This window comes from Pezoporus flaviventris, unplaced genomic scaffold (genome assembly GCF_033815535.1).
Source record: "Pezoporus flaviventris isolate CSIRO_AGI_PZ_B2104156 unplaced genomic scaffold, CSIRO_AGI_Pfla_v1 ptg000006l, whole genome shotgun sequence".
In the NCBI taxonomy this organism is placed as follows: domain Eukaryota; kingdom Metazoa; phylum Chordata; class Aves; order Psittaciformes; family Psittacidae; genus Pezoporus; species Pezoporus flaviventris.
Window position 1 is genome coordinate 20,848,776 of NW_026892554.1, and position 21,847 is coordinate 20,870,622.

Genomic DNA, 21,847 nt, shown 5'->3' on the forward strand with positions numbered 1-21,847 from the left:
GAATCTCATCTTCCAGCCAAACTGCTCTTTGGAATAGCTACGTAGAACAGAAAACAATGCCTTTAGCAATGCTGCAGCTCTCAGGGCCTGAATCAGGACCTCTCAACCACACATGCTCTTCATTAATGCTAATCCAGGAGCAGCAATGATCCGAGAGCAAAACCTCCGCAAGGATTAAGTACACAGATACTGCCTCATCAGGCTGTGATGCAGGGAGGGATCCAACCTGAACTCCCTCCAAAACACGCAGTCAGATCTGGTTGCTCTGGTTTGGACCCAACCCTGGCAAGACGGAAAGCGGGACCTTGAAAGAGAGGAGCAGAAAAAGAAGGGAAAACAGTCCCTTCCCTCTGCATCCCTCCCGGGACAGCAGCGCTCCTCTCCTGGGCTGGAAGCACGCGCTCTGAGCTTGCCTCCCTCGCCTCCTCAGCTTGCATTGTTCACTTTCCTGCAAATTGTTTCCACATTCTGCTTAAATAACGCCAGTGCCAGCGAGGGGGAGGGAGAAGGGCTGGGAGGAAACCAAACGTCTTTGTTACTTCTGCAAGAGAAGGTGGAGGATGCAGTTGGGAGCGGGAGCCTCGGCAGCCTGAGCAGAGAGTTGCCATCGTGCTTGTGTTCAGACCTGGAGGAAGAAGAGTAAACAAGGGGGAGATTATATGTAATTATAGACAATCATGTTGCCGGGGGTAAACAGGAATCAAAAGCATGGAGGCACCGAAGGCTGGCACGTCCCCAAGCGCAGAACAGAAGCCAGCCGGCGAGAAGCAATGCGGCTGGAAAGCGCTTCCCTTTGGGCCTGTTTTCAGTTAGCTCAGGGGCTGGGGTTTTTTTCCCCTCTCTTCTTTGGCTTGAGGCATTCCCCCATCAAGAGAGGAGCCCATCCAATGGGAAACAGAAGCCAAACCGAAGTCAGCAGAATCCTTGTCTGCAATGTGAAGAGATTGCTCCATGAGAAACGTCAGAAACATTTGGAAAAGGTGGAGCCTGCTGAGGTCAGCAAAACCAGCGACAGGACTTGGGGAACAAAAATAGCTTTAGAAACGCTCCAGAAGCTGAGCCTGTGTGTCCTGCAGGCAGATTGCCCCTGGCAGGACGCAGAGGGTGACCGGCAGCTGAGGGTGGCACATGGGTCCTGCTCACAGCTCCCGTGGATCCAGGGCTGTGATGAAAAGGTGTCAGGGCCCCCTGGCTGCCTCATCTCACCTGTGTGCGTGGAGCTGAGCCCATCCATTTGGCACAGCCCTCTTCTCGATCCCCTGCAAATCAGGGGCAAAAGGATGAGCTGTCAGCCCCGGACACCACCACCCTCCTGCCCGTCTGCGTCTGCAGGGGGAATCAGGGGGGACCGGAGCGTGATGGGACCCTTCTTCCACCGCCTGCCTGCGCGTGAAGGGGAGGCAGCGGAGGCCTTGAGCGTGGTGGGACAGCGATTCCCTCCCCTGCCTTGGCTGGGGAGCAGCGGGGCAAGCAGTGGGGTGCCCGGTTTGTTGTGCCTGATGCCAGCACCCTGCTCCCCCAGCAGAGCAGCCCCAGCTTTGCTTTTGCAAGCAGAATGATAGAATGGTTTGGGTTGAAAAGCACCTTAAGCTCATCCAGTTCCAACCCCCTGCCATGGGAAAGGGAAGCAAAAAAGGCAGCAGGGATGGCTCTGGCCACAGTCAGACGAGCAGGCTCTGGTGCTACAAGTGCTGTGGCTGAGGCCAGGGATGCTGAGCTGCCTCTGCACAGCTCTCCCACAGTGTTTAACAGGGCCCTGCAAAGGGACAAGGAGGGGGTAATGCTGAAGAAACAAAGCCAAGAAGCACAACTGAAACAAAGGCAGATGGCCGGGGGGGGGGGGCTGCGTTAAAGAAGGACTTGGGGGGATTTAAAAATGAAAAAGAAAAACCCTCGTTAGCCCTTCTCCTGCTTCCCTTGGAGGCTCTGGAGAGTTAGAGGGAAGGCGACATGTGAGGAACAAAGGATGGCAACCTCAGATGGTGACAGAAGGAGGATTGTTTAGCGAGGCAGTGTAAAAAGCTCTCTCCCAGGCACTATTTTAAATCCAAATAGCTTACAGCCCGCTGAATTCTTAAGCCATTTGCCTGATCTCTCAGCTGTTCTTCATTGAGAACACAAGCACATATTTGAAAGCAAAAAACAGAGAGGAAAAATAAGCATCTATCAGAAATAACCAAACCTGTGTTTAGAATCTGTGGACCAGTGTAGGAAGCACGGCGTCCTCACAGCCTCTTCCACCTTCTCCCTTTCACTAGAGATGCTCTAAATGTCCTTTCTCCTAAGGAGAGAAAATGGATTTGTAAAGGGAAATGCCGTTTCTCTACGAGAACAGAGTCACAGTTTGGTGAATGATATTACCAGGTTATCTGGGGCCAGGATTTTGTGCATTGTCTCTCAATTCATCACTGTGGGCATTCTTCCTCCAGCATTTCTTTTACTGACAAATCCTTTGCCAGTGGTGGGTACCTGTGTGTATGCCTTTGGGTACCGCAGATAAGGTTGGTTTGAGCGTGAACCAGGAGTCCCATTCCTCTTGAACCTGCTCAAAATCAGAAAGAGCAGAGAGAATGGAACTGGGAAGAAGACAGTAATGGGTCAAAAAAAGGCATTTGGGGTCCAAGTCTTATCTGCTCTCAATTTACATTGACTCTGTGAGGTAATGCTTAAGCAATCTACTCCCACGCCAGCTTAGAGCAGCTACTTCCAACCATCCCAGCCGCTGGTGTGCAGAACCAAGAATAAAAGCAAGATCATGGAAGGATATCAAAAATGAGCCAACGGTGTCCTTCAAACACGTGCCCATGTGCCAGGCGGGAGAGAAACAGTGTCAGAAGTTCACCAGTGTGGTGAGAGAGGACAAGGGAGCCGGGCTGACAGGTCTGGACACATTATATCCGCTTTACTTTCTCTTTCATTTATACATGACCAAGAAGGGCGAAGGGTACAGAGCTCTTCCCCCGACGCTCTGTCAAAAATGAAATGAGGTTACTGGTCTCCTGCAAGCACAGATGAACTTCAATCACCAAATCCTCATAAAGCCATAAAACACCGTCCCTGGGTGTTATTAGAAAGCAAGAATTAAAAGTTGATCAAGATGGGACGAGCAGAATCTCAAGGGAGAATGGATTTCATCAGCAAATCCTTCTCCAGGCACCTCAGCGTGACAGGCGAGGCAGTGAGAAAATCAAAAGAGCGACTTCCTAAAGAGAAACATACAGCCAGCGTTCCCAGCAGGCATCTTCGGAAAAGCCCTCGGCAGGACAGAGTCAATCCTTTCCTGCCTCTTCCTGCTTTCCTGAAGCAAAGAGGAAAAAACACAGGGAAAGCAGAAGAGTACAATATTTTCATTACTGCTTATTTTTATCTTGCAGAACACATTTGTGTGTGCTGGAGGAAAGGTTTGCATTGCCTTGTCACAAAACCTCTGCAGTTGGGTATGGTAGTTGGCTGCCTCGGCTTAGGACAGGATTATTAAGGAGAGGAGACTGAGATGAGCTCTTAGGCAGAAGCTCTTCCCTGTGAGGGTGCTGAGGCGCTGGCACAGGGTGCCCAGAGAAGCTGTGGCTGCCCCATCCCTGGCAGTGTTCAAGGCCAGGTTGGACACAGGGGCTTGGAGCAAGCTGCTCTAGGGGAAGGTGTCCCTGCCCGTGGCAGGGGTTGGAACTGGATGAGCTTTAAGGTCCCTTCCAACCCAAACCAGTCTGGGATCCTATGAATATCAGACTAGAGAGCTCTCCAGGGACCCAGAGCTGGAACAGCAGCTGATGAACATCAGCAGAGGCAAAATTCAACTGCATTTCACTTCTGGTAATCCCATTTTGGATGCTGGAACTCAGTCATGGGGAATGAAAACATGAAGCATTTCTTCATTCCAAGACTGCTTGGATGCCAAAGCAACGCTTTGAAGCACTGGCCTGCACGTCCCACTTCTGGCGAATGCAACAGTTGAAGGGATGCAGACTAATGAGATTTTTCCTGCAGCTCCTTGCTGGTGGTGCTGGAAATCCTTGTATTCCCAGGCCTGGAGCACTAACGCTCCCTAAGACATCCACATGCATAAGAGGCAGGGACTTGCACAGGTCAGAGTTAAGAGCACTGCCTAGAGGGAGAGCTGGGCAAGAGCTGCACCCATCCTCAACTACCCCCTTCGTCCCCAGGGACCTCTCTCAGTTCCCTCTTAGCTGCTCAGGAGGCAGATGTATAAAAATGCCACCAAGAAAATGCAGCTCCCTCTTTGCTGCTCCTCCCACGTCCATTGCTGCCGTCCCCTCCACATCCACTTTGGAAACGAGCATTTCCACTGCTTATGAAATAACCCTTGGCGCTGATGGAGAGGGTCGGGATCAGCCCTCCAGGCCAGGCCTGCCCGGCACAGGCACCTGCCAATATGCTGCCTGTAATGAATGCAGCAGGGGAACGCGGTGTTTTAATGAAAGAAACCCCATTTCAAGCTTCTGAAGGGCTATTATAAGCTCTAGCACAATGAAACACAAGACATAAGCCTCTTCATATTTAATAATACATGTTATAGATTTTTTCCCTGTGGAGAAACTCCAATGAACACCTTTTTTGTTCAAATCTGTTATTGCAGGTTCTGATTATTCATTGAAAAGCTAAACCTTGAAGATCTGACCACATGATTTGCCAGAAAGTTCAGATTTCTGCACCAAAGCAGACACTTGCAAAGAGTTACAAACGTTTTGTAGAGCCATTGTTAGCACAAAACCAACTCTGACGGTAAGTTTTTAATTAGCCTGTCCAAATGTGTATGCAAATGTACAGAACTGCATTCCAAATGAAACTACTGACTCCCTAAAGCAAAAAGGCATCTACAATAGAAGCTACAGGAAAGCAGGAGTGTTCTGAACTTAGCATATAATAAAAGCAGATTCCTAAAGTCAGTTTATCTCATCCTGGCACGCCAAACTTGCCAGCCTCCCACACCACCACACTGTGCCACCCAAGCCACAGCTGCTGAAGGGGTGCCCCAAGCTTACTGGTACTGCTTTCTCCAAGAGAAGATACGCAGTTAATCTGATTCAAACATCTGTATCTTCCCAACTGATGCAACACGAGGGTATCGTGGTTTAAAACGTGTATTTATTCCCCTTTAAAATACGGGATCACCTCCGGAATACCGGCTACGCTGCATGTCTGATTGGGTTTTATTCCCCACATTGGAGCGGGCTGCGAGGGGAGGCAAAGCCTCAGAAAAGGGGGATTGAGATGCACAGAAGGAGGCAAAGAGAAAGAAAGCAGCTCAATTAATGGCCTGATCCCAGTGAGAACACAAGTATGAATGTGGTCCCTGAAGTTGCCGCCGCTGGTTGCAGCGAGGAGCCTGGTCGATAGATGCTAGCGATGGTGCGGGGAGGAAGGCAGGAGCCCTGCGCCGGGTGACAGCGGACAGGGCACAAGTCCCCAGATCACAATAAAGCAGCTTGAAGGTGACAGATTTCATTGTGGAAGGTGATAAAACTCCCCGTGGCGCGCTGCAAAACAAGGGCTGGAGCTCAGCCTGCAGAAAGGGAGGCAGTGCCCAGACAATGCAGGGGGAGGTTTCTCCTCCTCTCCTTGCCCTGGAAATCAGCAGAGAAGTGCCCGAGGTGGAGCTGCTGCTCGTGAACTGAACCTCAGTATTTCCACTTGTGCGGTGGAAGTGCAACGGGGCTGCACAGAGCAGGAGAAAGTAAAGGCTGTGCCTATGGAGACCCATCCAGAACAAGTCTGACCTTCACTGCCCTTCACTTGTGCCCTCTTTGCTTTGTGGAAGGGTTCAGTAAAGACAGGCGTCGTCTCTTCTGGTCTAGCAGAGGTTCAGGCCTGGACTCTGCCCCCAATTGGGCTGCTTGAAATGCAGGAAAGACTCAGCAGCAAAGATGCGAAAACAAGAGGAGAATCAAAGCCTGAGACTAAAGTAGCAATTAGACCAGCCTCGGAATACATTTCAGTCAAATCAATCCATACAAGGATTTCGGTCACGGTGCGCTCGTGCCCACACTGCTTCCTCCCTCCCTTCCTCTCCTGCAACCCAGCACTGCTGTCTGCTTCATCAGAATATGCAAGAAGTGCAGTGACAACACGTCTCCTAAGATGCTTTATCAGTTTTGCAAAGTCCCAGTTCATCCTCCTCCGTGGGTCTATTTACATATTGATGTATTTATTCCACTCTCTCCCAGGCATACCCCATGAGATTAAACTATTTTATTTACAAAGCCATTGGGGTTGCAGCTCTAACAATTGAGTCAGCTGAGCTAGAACTTTGCATGTGCTTTCAGATTGATGGGTGAACAGACAAATCGGCCTCGTCAGCGCTTCAGGAGCAGCCAGCGGGAGGACTGGTTAAACCCCATCTATATCACCCGGTCAATAGCTGCTGCATCTGGGGAAATGAATTGGGGTGTTGGGAGGCACAAATATGCAGAAGGGAAAGGTAATGAGCCAGCAGAAAGAGTGATGGATAAAACCTGGAGGAGAAACTTTGCCAACAGGACTCACCTTAGAAGGTCGGTGCTACAGAGTGGTTTGTGCTTCATAGGAACTTGCAGGCTCTTGGGAGCTGCCCCTGCTCCATCTCACCCATCAAAGTCACCTGTAAAAACAGAACAAAGCTGTTCCTCACTGAGGGGTACACCTGGAGGAAAAGGAGGGTGGGAGGAGGAGGGAGAAATACCTTGTGAGATCAAAGTCAGCAAAAGGTCATTTAAGAGAGGCAGACTGCAGCCCTGCACTGATGTGATGCTCCAGGAAAGGGTCCAAAGCCCTTTCCATGGAGAGCATTCCCCTGGGCAGGTCTCAGTGGAACAACTCTCATCCTCCTTCTCCCCATCAGCATCTCAACAGGCTGCATTTGTCAATGCTCTATTCTCCATACCCTATCCCTTCGCAGCTATGCTTGGTGGTACCTGTGAGGAGGAAACATCGAGGTGCCATCCCTACACCAGTATCATCTGCCATGTGCCGTGCTGTGGACACAGCACCATGGGGGAACAGCACACTGGGTTCTGCTTAAAGCCCCACAGCTCCTGCCCTGGCCCCCTGCAGCCATTACACCTAAACCTATTGTTGGCATTGGATCACAGCAGCTGTATTCCATAGGGACCAGCAACCGCCACCTCCAGGTGCACAAATCTGCAGCACGTGTTCCTGTTGGTTTCTCTGCCTCCCACCACACAAAATACGTCCACGAGAGCATTCCAGGCTCCCGCCAACACCAGAGCTGAAAAGTCACCTGCGTATTTAGCCCAGCATAAATCTGGCTGCTATTGCCTCTCGCTGATGGCAGCTCCTCCGGTGCCAGCATTCTTCTCAGCATCTCTGACATTTCAAAGTTCTATTTAGAGACCTGCATGGGAATTTAAGTTTGAAGTTTTGTACTGAGCACTGTTATATAAATACCCTGCACCACCTGCCTATGGGTCTATCAGTGCCTTTAACTGAAGGGGCAGAGGCAGCCCGAGGAGGGAGCACTAAACAGCACTCAAACCATCTCAACAGCCGGCACTTATCTCCCTTAATTCTCACCCTGCTCTTTTGCTATCGCCAGACTAATGAATCACAGGTACAAGCTCAAGCATTAATTGCAACAATGAATCATGGGGTTTGTTTGTGCCTGGCCATTTCCAGCCTATAGGAATGCAGCTACTCCCGTTACTTTTATAATTATTATGAGTACAAAGCCAGCAACACGTTCCACGTTTTGTAGGCATTAAAAAAAGACACGGTATTTGGCCCGAAGCATTAACAATCTGGTGCATATGCAGGGGAGTGATGAATGCGTCGCACTGACAGCCTGGAAATGTGTTTCCTGAATCGTTTTTGTGCAGGAAACTTTCTGAAGGTGTTAGGGAAAGCACAGGTTTTAGGAAGCCGCTGCCTCCAGCTCTCCTGGTCAACACGCTTCGGCAGGTCTCGGCCACTCATGGCTTGTTGGGACATCCAAGGCGCACGGTGCATCCACACTGCCCGGCCCATCTCTTCCCCACTGGAAAATTATATAGGATGGGGTGACTTTGGAGTGCAGATGGCTGGGAGGGAAGAGCTCTGTAACCTCTGTGCCTCCAGGCTCAGGCTCAGCTTGAGGGCACCGTGGAAACCTGCATGCAGAGGGATGCTGTGAACCTGTGACGGCAAGGCACGTGCTGGAGACTCCCGGGACAGCTCTTGGGTCTGACCCCAGTGAAGAGGCTATGGGCTCACAGGGCAGGCAGTCATTCCTCTAGAAGGGAATGTGGAGCCGTTCACCCCGGCGCTGGGTGAGCCAATAGCTCCTCCTAGCACAGGGATGGAAACACATCCCGAGGGACTGCACGAGGGGTAAGAGAAACTGCTGAGGGTGCTGTTGTGAGAGATGAGATTATGCAGGTATTAAATGAGTAACGCGCATGACGCGTCCTTCCCAGGCCAAAGCACCTGCATACACAATGTGTGGGCTCTGATGTGGGGCTGACAGGTTCAGGCAAATGGCTCAGGACTAATTTTCAGTGTCAGACTGGCAGAATGCAGGCCAGGCTTTTGATGCTGGCGAAGACAAAGACCAAGCAATGAAAACAGAGCTTTTCGGGGAGAAAACAAAGAGCTAAACAGCCATAAACCCCCAGTTTGTCATCCAGGCTCCAGGACCTGTTTCCTTTCTCTGCTAGCACCAAGGCTGGGGAGAAGTGGCTTGAAGGAGAGCTCAAGGTGAGCACCCATTATTTACTGCTGCTGATGAATAAGCAGTCCCCCACGTTGTGTTTTCCTGCAGGACAGCAAAAGCTCTGCACTGCTGAACAATCTGGTTCCTTGTCACTTTTTGCCCTCCTGGGGCGCTTTTTACATGGGTTTCCAGTGAAACGTGGTACCTCTATTACTTGTTCACAAACACATAAACCAGTGGCATTCTCCTCCGCCACCTCTGCAGTCCCAGCAGCTCAAACAGGGGAGAGCCGGGAAAGTCACCCTCCAAGGGAGAGGTTGGGAGAACAACGCAAAAAATAAGGATCCAAAAGGATTTGTGTGGGGGTTCAAATAAACACAAAGGACTTCTCTCTGCCAGTTTAAAAGCTTGGCTCCTTTGAACTTCCTAGGGAAGTGGGGAGCGCTGAGGAGAAAATGGCAGGCTCTGATCTGCCTGCTTTGCTCCATTATGGGAAAATCCACTCTTGTCTCCTCGTCCAAGGGCCTGAATTCCTCATCTCACACTGGGTTTGCACAGCAGCGTGAAATGTATCCCCAACACCGGCCTTCATCCCCACTTGACAACGCCAGAACAGCGAGGGCACTGAGACATGCATGCAATGGGAACGGGGATGGGGGTGGCCGCTCCCGTTCCAAGGCTGGACTCTGGTGCTCCATCCACCACATCCATGGGATTTCAAAGGCAAACCCAAGGCACGTATTTCCTCTTAGGTGCTCAGGGGTCCTGGTTTGCGAGCTGTCATCCCCGTGGGAAGCTCCCACCCCCCTTTCGACAAATGTTCCCCCTGCTGCCATTGAATCACCAAGTGATGGGGATACCACGGGGAGGGAGTGAACTGGTGGCTATCACACTGCTCTGCTCTGCTCACTTGTTTTAAATGACCATGAAAGCAAAGGGGGGTGTGGGTGTGTGTGTAGAAAACACACGTGGAAAGTTCACTGAGCTGCTGAAATGTCTTTAAAAGAACATTATGGGCTGGATTATGATGCTTCAGCTCCCACTCATGGCATCTGCTCACACGAGTGGGCATCTGATCAGGCACGTTGCCCAGGACCCTGTCTCTAAATCATCTGTATCTCTCACTGCAGATCTGGAGTTGAGGACAAGCAGATACCCGCTCTGCACACCTGACAGGGCATCTGGGGAGACTGAATGCTCCAGAAATGGCCAGGATGGCACCAGGCTGGAGGCACCTGGATCACTGAGGGCTACGAGGGGTTTGGCCTTGTTTCACAGCAGGGTTTGCTATTCCAAGGACGACAGCCAAGCCCAAGCCCAGCTGGGCTCTGGCACAGGAGGAAGAAGCTGTACCCCATCTGCCCTGGCTATCTGCTCTCCCAGGAGCTCCACTTCTGGGCAGGAGGAAGGGGGAGCCCGCTCTGCTCTTCACATGCAAAGGCCCCTCGGGCGCTGTGACAAAGTGGCCTTGGTGAGATGCTGTCTCAAGGTAGAGGTATGGGAAGAGCTTGCAGGGGGGCTGCAGAGCGCGAGGAGGAGATGTGGGCAGAAGAGCACATAACAGCAGCTGGTCTGGGAGAGGACAGTGACCCAGAGGGACGAGAATGCCACAGGAGCAGGAGGGAACTTCCCATGGAGGTGGTCAGCAAAACAAGACCCGAATGTGGGGAGAAGACCCTAGCAGGGAAGAGGGAGGAACTGCCCTGTGCGGCTGCAGCTTGAATCTAGGAGATAGGGAGCTGGGAAAAGGCAGGGAGCACAGTTCAGCACAGAGCAAGCCACCCACACCTGGGGGAGAAAGCAGGGCGGGCCCCTATGGGGAAAGGGGGCTCCATGGATCCGCTATGGGAGCCCAGGGATCTGACAGGGAACCTGCTGGACCTGCTGAGCAGCTGCACACGGGCTCACCTCAGAATGGAACAAAACCTGCCTCTGGCTTGTTACACCTCAATTTTATTAGGAGTCCAATATGCACTCAAGTAAATAAAGTGTGTTCCTCTCTATTCCGTCTTCTGCTAGACCTTATAATCTCCTAACCTGCAGGAAACGCTACCAAACCCCTGCAGGAAGGATCCCTGCATGTTTACGCCTAAGTTCCAAGTCCATAAGCGCAAATCCAGAGGCACGAGGGAGGAGGAGGAGTTGAGCATCTCTGCCCTGCTGTGTGTGTCCCTCTCACACTGGCTGGGCACTGCACAGGAGCAGCTTCCAGGACACCCCATCTCCTCCTGCCCCTATCCTCCGTGCCCTAGATGTTTTCTCAAATGCCTTCCAACCACAGGAGCTTTGAAACCCAGCGAGGTTTCAAGGCAGCAAGGGTGAGGTGGGGATACACATCCTATTTTGGCTGGGAAGATAACTAAAAGGGCAGTGAGGGATGGGAGTGGGGAATGGAGACCTTCCTCAGCACCTCTTGCTCCACTGGGTCTCACTAGGTCAGCATTCCCCGAATTGCTGTATCACCAGATGTGATTTGGCCTCTGATAGGACATGAATAAAGCCAATAAAATTCTTATTTATGGCTATAAAAACAATAAGGAAAAGCAGAGATGGGGGATAGGCGGCCCAAAGCTTCCCCTGGCTGCACTGAGCGGAGGGAGGCTCGTGCCTGTATGCCACGAGCAATAGGCTTGAAATGAAGCTGTAACTGCATACAATCAGATGCACTCCCCAGTTCCTGCCAAAAGGGACTCCTATTTGTCTTGCATGGGCACAGCTCCCCAGCCACAACCCTTCTTCTAATGACGACGGTTCTGCCTTCAGCCCTGCAGCAGAGAGCTCCTGTTACCGTGCTGAAGGCTGCCCTGCTTCCCTGTACCTCTCTCCCCAGAGGTACAAACACGCCTGATGCTCCAGGTCCTGGGTACCTGAAGACCAGGCTCTGCACACCACCAATATCCCTCCTGCTCTGCCCGGGGGTATTTGGCTGGAGCACGCTGAGCAGTTCTGAGATTTTGAGAGGCATTTCTGTAGAGAGATTTCCTACGCGGCTGCTGGCAGGGGAGCTGCCCTCATCCCGACCTGCAGCAGTGACACCACTCCTCTTAGGAAGCTCTGCAAAAGGTGCAGATCCCAGCATGCCAACCCCTCCCAAGGCCAGGAGGTAGTGGCTCTGAGTCTAGATTTAAAGGGTGAAAGGGATATTTATGAACAATTTCCTGGGTTTGCAACCCCCGTAACCTCATAAGCCCCTAAATGAGCCCCTGGGATACATCCGTTGGAGGTCCTGAGCAACCCATAAAATGTAAGGAGGGTGGTGTCTTTCTGCTACATCAGGGCCTTCCCTGTTCACAGCTGATAGAGCCTGAAACCCCATTAGTTTCAGAGACAGCCTGAGCACTGCAGAACAGGGCACAGAAACATAGAATCCAAGACTTGTGTTGGAGGGAGCTTAAAGCTCATCCATTCCCAACCCCTGCCACGGGCAGGGACCCCTTCCACTAGAGCAGCTTGCTCCAAGCCCCTGTGTCCAACCTGGCCTTGAACACTGCCAGGGATGGGGCAGCCACAGCTTCTCTGGGCACCCTGTGCCAGCGCCTCAGCACCCTCACAGGGAAGAGCTTCTGCCTAAGAGCTCATCTCAGTCTCCCCTCTGGCAGGTTAAAGCCATTCCCCTTGGCCTGTCCCTACATCCCTTGTCCCAAGCCCCTCTCCAGGTTTCCTGCAGCCCCTTCAGGCACTGTTGCTGCTCTCAGGTCTCCCCTTCAGGAGCCTTCTCTTGTCCAGGCTGCCCCAGCCCAGCTCTCTCATCCTGGCTCCAGAGCAGAGCTGCTCCAGCCCTCGCAGCATCTCCATGGCCTCCTCTGCGCACTGGGAACACTGACACTTACCTGCGCACACCCGGACTGGCTCTGGATAAGGCTGCAGATCCAGGTGGCTTCACGGCAGTGAGAGCAGCCTGCACCCCGCTGAGATCTAAGTTGGTAGCTGAAAAGAAACATTCAAAACGTGTGGCAATGCTGTTTAATGAGGTGGGCACCACCACAAGGGAAACACCCAGCGTGGCTGTCACTTCCTCTGCACCCCATGGCATGAGGCAAAGTCGCATTACTGTGGTGAGCTTCAGCCCAGGAGCAGGTTCCTGGACAGTGAGGCCGGGAACAAAAGTTCTTCCACAACCACGGTGTCTCCAGCCCAGAAACTGCTGCAGAGTGCATGGGAGAACCTTCTGCTGGCCCTCCGAAGGCCATGGAGTTTAATGCTGATCTACAAACGGCGAGTTGCCTCAATGCCGCAGGGCAAGGTCTGCTTACACTTGTGCAAACAACCCGGCACCAGACAGTGCCGCACACCCCTGTGCATTTAACTGTTCTCTTTTCCCAAGCCTTAACCTCAGTTGCCGGCATAATGCTCTGGGAATATACATTTAGGGTGGAAAGCACTGCTGGAAACTGGCTATTCTTCAAAAGCATATTTACTGGATGTTCCAATAGCCACGACTGAATAAATGTAGAGCAATATTACACCGGGTAAAAATAGCTGGGATAAAAGAAGAGTGAAACTCCCAGTACCTTTTTATTCCCTGTTTTTATCAATGATCTAAATGATGCTGTGAAAATCCTTGCTGTGGCCAAGTCTGCATATGCCAGCAGGGAACCAAGGAGCTATCAATACCCAGTGATCTGAACTAACTGAGAGTTGGCCACACTCCAGTGAAACACGACTGAAAAAGTCCAACGCAAGGCAAGCCACTGGAAACCAGAAACGCAGGTTACACATACAGCATGCTGCCTTGAAAAGGACTTAGAGGACACCACGGAGCTCTGTCATAAAGGGCCTCCTCTAACCCCTTGATGTCCAGAAAGGGCAATCACAGACCCCAGCAGGAAGAGCTCCTTCTCACGCAGCTCTGGTGAGAAGCTGCTGGGAAGCCGTGTTCATAGGATCATAGAATCACAGAATCAACCAGGCTGGAAAAGCCCTTTCAGCTCCTCCAGTCCAACCGTTCCCAGCCCTGCCAAGGCCACCCCTAACCCATGGCACTGAGGCCTCGTCTCCACGCTGTGTGAACACTTGCAGGGACGGTGACTGCAGCCCTGCCCTGGGCAGCCTGTTCCAATGCCTGAGCACCCTCTGGGGAAGGAATTGGTCCTCAGCTCCATCCAAACCCCCCCTGGGGTTCAGGCTATGCCCCTTCCTTCATAAAGAGAAAACACAGAAGAGATTCAGGCAAAGCCAAAGAAGGGCCATGGAGCTTGAAACAGCTCCAAGGAAGGAGCTGTGGAAAGGCAGGGGCCCAAGGCTGTTGGCTTATTGAAGACATGACTGAGGCACGATCTGATTACTGCTACAGGCACTGCCCACGGGGAAAGGCGGTTGTGGGAGAGGGCTTTTGGGTATCAGGATGCCTCCTCCAAGACAACTGCAAAAGGCAGCAATCAGAAATGGAACCTTGAAATAGAACAGGACAGACAGAGCAGTGAAGGGTGTTCCATGCTGGACCACGTTTGTCAGAGAGCTGGGTGAAATGATGAGATGAGCTGGTTGTCAGAAGGCTCTTTAAGTCACCTTCTGTGAGAAAATACACAGGCTGTCAGACTAAACGGGGCTGTTGTCATGCCTAGATTACCAGACTGGAATCTAGTTCTTGCACAAACTGTTTGGAGCAGGGATTCTGGAAGAATGGAGGAAGGCTCGGGCAGCATGAAAGACTTTTCCTAGCTGCCTCAAACTTTACACTGTGCTCAGGGGGATACTTCCACCGCCTAAGCTTTAAGTACTGTAAGTTATATGGCTGTCTCTTCCCAAATTAAGCAAACACAGACTCCCCCCTGCCGAGCTGAAAATCTCAGTATCAGTTTCTCCAGTCCTCACCAAATCCTCACCAGCCTGGCTCTGGAGAAAATGCATAAAGAACCCCTGTCTGCTCCCAGTTACAGCTGGGGAGCTGTGCAGCTATCAGTGAGGTTTCAGGGTGTAGCAGAGCAGAAACCAGCTCAGCATGCTCATCTTCTCCAGCTAAGTCTGTCCTTCTGTTTCGATAGATTAGCTCTTGCCTGCATTTCCCCCTTGCACAGTGATGCCAGCCCGGCCACGGCAACAGCGAGCAGGGAACAGCGGGAGGCCCCGCTTCATCCAACACCAACTCCCAGATCTCTAACAGAGGCGGCTTTTGTTCTGCTGGTTCCTGTGTGATCTCTCCAGCCCTGTCTTCCAGCACTCTGCATTCCTCCTTCAGGGCTCCCTCCTAAAGTAACTCCATAAAATAAGCATATTAGTTTTCTCTCTCAAACCCGGACCTGGCATCTGAGCAACAATAAGAAGTGATCAATCATCACGCTGACACAAAAGGGTCTTTTTCCACCTCTGCCTTGCTTTTGCAAACTGAGCTGTCAGGAGTGAAAATCCATCTTCTGTTTGAAGGGAACACTCAAGACTCTGGCAGTATGATGCAAAGAGTGATTTTCTAGATTAAAATAAGTGAACACATTGCAAAGAATAAGCTGATCTTACCTGTACATCTTCCTGCCAAGCTGAGATGGACACTAGTGTCACAGCTAGTGGGTGAACCGTGCTTCTCACCACTCTCTTTGCCCCACACATCACACCATCCCTCGGCTCCTAAATCCCAAGTCCTCAGTGGGAACCAGGCAACTTTTCCACTTGGATCTCAGGTGAAGTTCCAAGTTTTCTCAGTGGATCCAAAGTCTGCTCAGACAGTGCCATCCCTTTCCTCGGGGGCAGCAGCAACTGTCATCGTGAAACAAGCAACTTCCTAATTGCAAAGTGTTGCTGCCCTGGAACAGAGGGAACATGCTATAAAAACAACAAAACAGGCTGTGCATGTTCTCATTCACTGTCACTAATCTGGACACGTACAGCCTGCTTTCTTGGCCTTTAATAAAACTTCCATTATCTTTTTCCTGGTTCGACCAGCTTCCTGCAGCCTCTTCTACACCTCTGTCAGCCTTTGGTTTAGCTTGGAGCAGCACAGCCTGGTTGAGGTGACTCCCCTGACCTTCCTCACTCAGTACCTTTAGGCCCACACTGCAGGACTGGATTCCATTCACACAAGCCCAAACACAAGTTGAGCTCCAGAGACCCACACAGCATGTCGCAGCTGCCATTGAACGTTCCAAGCTATGGGGCCAGACCAGGCTAATTCCAAGGAAATCACCCCAACATGCATACAGCAATACAGCACCCCATATATTTGGTGCATATAGCACCAAGCATTTCACTCCCCAGATCTGCTCCCTAATGCAACTGCAACCACTAGAAAGCTTCTCTCTGCATCTGCTTCTGTCCCTGCAAGACCTCGTGATGCTTCATGGCCAGCCCTTTGCCATACAAGGCCCCTTTGTAAGAATTAGTGAAGGTTTTCCCCCGTTCTCCTCTGTTCTGGTGTGGCTAAACAAGATTTCCTCTAGCAGGAGATAGAGGGAGGTATGCTTGGAGCTTCCCACCTACCCTGCTACCTTGTGAGTGTCACCTTCAGAGGTCTTCTCCTCGGAAGCCTGGCTTGGCCCAGCAAACCCCAGGGCTCCTCTAACCCAACAGCAGGCTCTGAATAAAAACAGAAAGCCAGGGCTGAGGTTCAGGTAGGAAACCATGTGTTGTCATGCTGGGGGCACTGAAGGGAAGAGGAAACCAGGTGGATTCCCCTAAAGAAATCACCAGGATCATCATGGATTGAGACTTACTTTGGCATCTGAGAAGTTTCCGTAGCGTTCATTTCCTGCAGCAGGTTTTTTTGTTAGCTGTTGTGTGCATGAGCAAATTTGGTGTGAGCTCAGCTCTGGTGCGTTACCTGCCATGCTCAGATGACAGCTTGTGTGAGACATGCTCATCCACCAGTTATTTTCCAATTAGCATGTAGCTGTGGAGTGATGAGTAATGTTGTACGCAGAGAGGGAATCTTCATTTGCCTGCCCTTAAAACCGGTTACTGTGATTTCTAAGGAGTGTCAAACAATTGCAAATCTTAACCAACCAAAATAGAAGGTAACTGCTTACTGTCAAGTCTAATTTCACTAAACAATGGTATCATTAAATTCTTTTGCACGGGTTGATTTTCAACTGGAAGGAAGAAGGAGGTGTAACTCCTACAAGAGGATTTCACATTTCTTCTTTGCTTGGATCTTTGGTTTATTTAATGGATTTATTTTGTGGGTTACATTTTAATCTTTGTCTTTCTATTAATGACAACAGGGGGATCTACAGTTCACCTTCTCAGTGGTGAAGATATGAGGAGTGTGACTTACTGCGCTTACTGTAACTGGCCACCTTTAAACATCTCTGCTAGCTCTGAAATAGCAGCGCTCGCTATGCCAGAAGATTGTTCCCACTGCAGAAATCTCAACCCAAAAGCATCACTCCCAGAAATGAGGCTCCCGTCTCAGGAGCCGATTTAAATCAGAGACTGAAACAGCAGAAAAACCACTCTCCTGTTATTTTCACTCTTCCCCTACTCACAGCACACCTTCCAAAGGCTGAAGGTGGCTTTCCAGAAAGAGAAGCGTGGGTAACGCTGTCACTGGAGCAGCAGAGTCACCACAGCCCTCTTCAAAACTGGGAGCAAAGCTGCTGGGAAGCAGCACGAGCGTCCTGCTGGACAGCTCAGCTCCTCTGCACTCAATGGGAGCATGCTGAAGCTGAGGAATGCCTCGAACTGATGAGACCTTGCCCAGATGCTGCTTAATGAGGAGCAGAAGCCCAGATGAACATGAAGTTCAGTAGCTCAGATGATAGGTACAGTAAGAGTAGTATTTACACAGCTAAACATGGCTGGGAGACAGCTACACACCAACACAGTTGTGTGCTGTAACTGTATAGGAGCTGGAAGAGTAGTATCTGCTCCCAGTTAACTCTTTAGTGTGTGGACACATGAGAATAAGGTTTTGTTCCTATCCAGTCCCCCTCCTTCCACTGCAGGTGGAGGGTGAGTCCTTACTCAGAGACATAAATGCAAGTTCTCTTAGGTGTAATTGCTACCTCAGCTACACACAGAATACATATTTTATATACTCTAATAAAACAGGGCCAAATAGAATATATAACATTTTATATGCTGTAATAAAACATGAACACCCCCAGTATTTTCTATCAAACGCAGCTTACGGTGAGAGTGTATTAAGGGCTCAAAACATTTAAAAATGAAGGAAAGATCTCTCTGCTGATGGTGGTTCCTCTCCTCCCTTATCTCAACCACACCTCACGATACAAACCCCCTCATCTCCTCTGCAAAGAACCTCCAATCCTGCACCTGCCACGAAGCATCTTGGTCCAGTCAAGATATTGCAGTTTTGAGCCTCCTTACATCATTTAGCAAGATTACACTGCCAAAAAGCAATTTCTGTGCAAGGAAAGCCCAGTAAGCCCTGCCTGATCCCTTTAGCTCTGTACCATCTGCAAATTTAATGACCCTCCACGCTGCGGCATGTGTAAATCTTTAATACAAATATTAAAGAGCCCCAGCGGAGGATCTGCTCCTCAGTCACCTCCGTGCTGACACTCGCCCTTAGCTTCAAGCCATGGCTCTGCTGCTTGCCAGCATTTCACCCTTTTCAAGAGCAGATTATTTTAACCTACGAGCAGGGAGTTTGGACTATAATCCATCACACCACGTTTTCTGCGAACCTGCTGGACAAGCAGATGGATTTCTGCAATGTAGACGGATAGTTATTTCATTAGCATAAGTGATCAAATTAGTCTGACATGATTTACCTGCAATATATCCATGCTGACTCACTCCCGTTACAGTAAATTTCATCTCTCTAAAAAGCCTGGCTGCAAACTCACTGTAAATGATTTCCTAAGACCAACATTCATCTTGAGTCTTTGCCTCCTGTTGTTCCTGTTGTGGAGGAGCACCCTCATTTTTGTGTCATTTTGGGGATGAGCTGGACTGAAAGAAGAGCCAGAGGGTATAGGAACAAGTGGAGGGCTGCTTCATTCAAGGACACCCAACTCCTTCTACAGACAGACACAGCACAAGGAATTAAGCCTGGTACAATACACTCAAAGTGAGATTTCATCTGATCCAACTTCCTCTGGATGCTGACAAAGCACCTTGAGTAAGAGAGAGCATGGAGCAGGAACACTAAGGTCTGCCTTGGGAGCTTCCAACCACAAAAAGCATTATCACCTTCTGCATCTAATAAAACTACCAAAAAAAAAAAACCCAAAACAACAAGAAAAAAGCTATTGCATGGCCAAACTATCTCCACAAAAGTAGGATTCCCTGCCATGTAACCCAAGTCTTTCTCACTGCAATCCAAACCCTTGCCCTATCCCTGCCCGACAGGAGAGTCAGTGACTGCTGTTTCCAGAGAGGCAGAACCTGTTGTTCTTCCCCCGGGGCACCAGAAGAGTTTTCACTCAAGCTGAAGCCTCATTTCCTCGCTCCAGTGTCTGGTTGGGACCTGCAGCCTAGATGGACATCACAATCACACTGGTAATTCATCTTTCTCCAATGAAACGGGCCTCTGAGGGAATTTGCTGGAAAGATTTCATTGCAAGAACTGAGCTGAAGTCCAGAGAAGCAGCTCAGGAGGCCTCCTTATTTGCTCTGGGTATGCAAAATGGTTTCTCACAGTTTCTTTACCCCCTATAGTATTACAGAATTGTTTAGGTTGGAGAGGACCTTAAGATCATCCAGTTCCAACCCCCTGCCATGGGCAGGGACACCTCACACTAGACCATGTTACCCAAGACTCTGTCCAACCTGGCCTTGAACACTGTAAGCCATGAGGGCTTGCAGATAACAGTGTCCTTCCATGTAGGGTTTGCCCACCTCTGACTGCAGTTGTCAAACCTCTAGGAGCAGCCAAAGCCCACAGGGGCTGCTGCTGACACAGCCTCAGGAGCTGCCCTGGGGTATAATTCCAGCTCTGCTCTGTCCTCTTGTGCCACCTTTAGGCGCATCACCTTCCTCTCAGAGCCATCTTCCCCTCCCACCTCGAGTGCGACTTGTATGCTTAAACCCCGAACTCTTCAGAGACCAACTCATGCATTTCTCAGGGTCCACCAGACAACTCCATCCATTTCCCAACTCTTTTTGTTAAAGGCAAGAACTCCCTTTCATTTTGCTGTTGGCTGAACATCCAGGAGAGGTTTTTCACACAGGATTTAAGGACTGCTGAGGAGGTAACTTAGGAACTTACTGCATAACACCTCAAGGTTAATTTTGGTCTAGGGAAGCATCCTCGTACTGAAGATGCTTCCGAAGGTCGACTCCACAGGTAGGCTGTTGGGAACTGCCTGTTACCAACCAAATCATTAAAGTACATTCTTAATTTCAACTGTATTCTTCAACGCAGAGAAGCTACGTGCAACATCCTGCTGAGGGCAAAGTGAGTCAAGTAGTTATTAAATGGTCACAGTTAAAAAGCAGAACAAAGGTCCAGTCATTAAAGCATGCACAGAAAACCAAGCCTTTTCCCCCATACATTAATCCTCCATAAGGCTTCCACTGGCTGGCATGGTAAAATAATATAGCCAGAGATGATACATTTTCCTCCTACATATACTCTCATTTAGCTTCTTGGGTGAATCTCTTCGTGCTCTTTGGGGTTTGCCTATTCTTTGGGTATTTATAATGAGCTAAAGAATGAGAGTCACCAACATGTTTCAAGCCTGTTATTTTGGACTGGTTAATCAAGGGGATAAGATGTGTCCTTGGGGAAGGACAGGTACCAGTGAGGCTTCATCCCTAACCAGTCTCAAGCATGTAAATTAACTTAAATGTATTTAAGCATCATCGACTTCAACAGTTTTTAAGCACCTATTTAAAATTAAGCAGTTCTGATAACTTGGGACCTTGGTCAAGTCAAAGGACCTCTAGGAAATAAGGTCATGCTGCCTGAGGCCAAGGTCTGTCTTCAAGCACATGCCACCCCATGTAAATCCCTCAATCAACACATGATCTGTAGACTACCAGGCAAGCTGAGTCTCTTCTCGATCAGCACCATCAAAGTCATGACAGTGCTGCAGAAACTGTTCTCTTTATTGACATGTGATCACTGAAGCTAAGCACGTACTGCGTAATTAGTCAGAAAAATGAATTATTTAAGTAACTTGCATTTAACAAATAGCTCTGCCATTCTGATTGCAATGCAGTACTCAGTCACCATAAAAATGCATTCTTCTTGTGCAGGAAAACAGATTTCTTTGCCTCCAAGATCCTGCAGGTTGGAGAGTTCTTCTTCCAGGCTTTTCAAACATGAAGTCCTATGTCCTTGCACAGATTTGAGGGTCAGGAGCAATGAGGTAGCTATCCAGGCAGACTGATCCCTGGAGCAGGTTCCTATTGGATTAAGCAGAGCATTGCTGTGAATAGAGGAAAACAAACCAAAAACTAATGGGGAAAATGATAGCCTTTCTCTCGTTTGACAGAGATCTTCCTTTTCCCTCTTTTTTTTGCACGTACATTTTCAGTTTGGTAGACAGGTAATTACATGTCTGATGTAAAGACCAACCCTCCCCAGCTCATGCTTCAGAGATGACAGGATTTAGTTGCAATTTTATCACAGTAATCATGAATTCAGTAGAAATGCACCTGGGGTGGAGGTGGAAGAAGAGCTCACGCGAGGTTTTCAAATGGGAGACCTGGAATCAGACATGGAGTTACTGCTCTTACCTTTAGCTTCATCTTCTAAGCTTGGGAGAGAGACCTGAAGCAATGCAGAGCTGAGCAAAGCTCTCACAACACAAGACAGGGTTCCAAGACCATCCCAGCTCACTCTCAGGAGCGGGTTAGGACACTTGAGCAGGACTGCCCCAAGCCAGTCACGCTGCTCTCTCACAAAGGCTGATCGAGTGGGCTAAACCCAGACAGTCCAAACCTTGAGCCAGTTTCCTACCATCCAACTCAGCATCTCAGTCCTGCAAATCCTGGCACTTCCATCCTAGCAGCAGTAAGGCAAAGCCAGCTCTGCCTGCCTGTCCTCCCTGCACAGACCTGCCCTTCATTCCCTATAGGTCCCCCCAGCTACATGCACTTGGACTGAAACACTTAACCCAGGTAATGGCTGGTAGCCACGTGGGCTAGTGAGCACATGCCATCTGTGGAGGACAGGAGTGAGAAACACCTCTCTGAACCCAACCTTGCAGCTTCCTCTGAAGCATGGAGAGGACTCTGCTGGGAAGAAGAGGAGAGGACGTGGGTGTGGAAGAACTCCATGGACATTTTCCCAAGGACACTGGCCCAGAGGTTCTGCTCCGCTGTCATTAGCTGGTCTGGGGGGGTCAGACCACAAGCTACATT

The 21,847-nt window shown here is 50.0% G+C and overlaps 1 long non-coding RNA gene across 4 annotated transcripts in view; it reads right to left on the reverse strand.

Annotated features, from left to right (window-relative positions):
- Positions 1–431: 431 nt before the first annotated feature.
- LOC133266189 (uncharacterized) overlaps positions 432–21,847 on the reverse strand; it is a 41,473-nt gene continuing 20,057 nt past the window's right edge. Inside the window, exons 2-5 of one of the 4 annotated variants that reach the window (XR_009742280.1) lie at positions 6,677–6,908; positions 6,502–6,595; positions 2,183–3,298; positions 432–625 (exon numbers count right to left, since the gene is read on the reverse strand). This is a non-coding gene — a long non-coding RNA (uncharacterized LOC133266189). Of the gene's footprint in view, positions 626–1,469; positions 3,299–6,501; positions 6,596–6,676; positions 6,909–7,234; positions 7,995–17,055; positions 17,817–21,847 lie in introns of those variants that run through there. The other 3 variants (XR_009742278.1, XR_009742279.1, XR_009742277.1) reach the window with 3 other exon arrangements.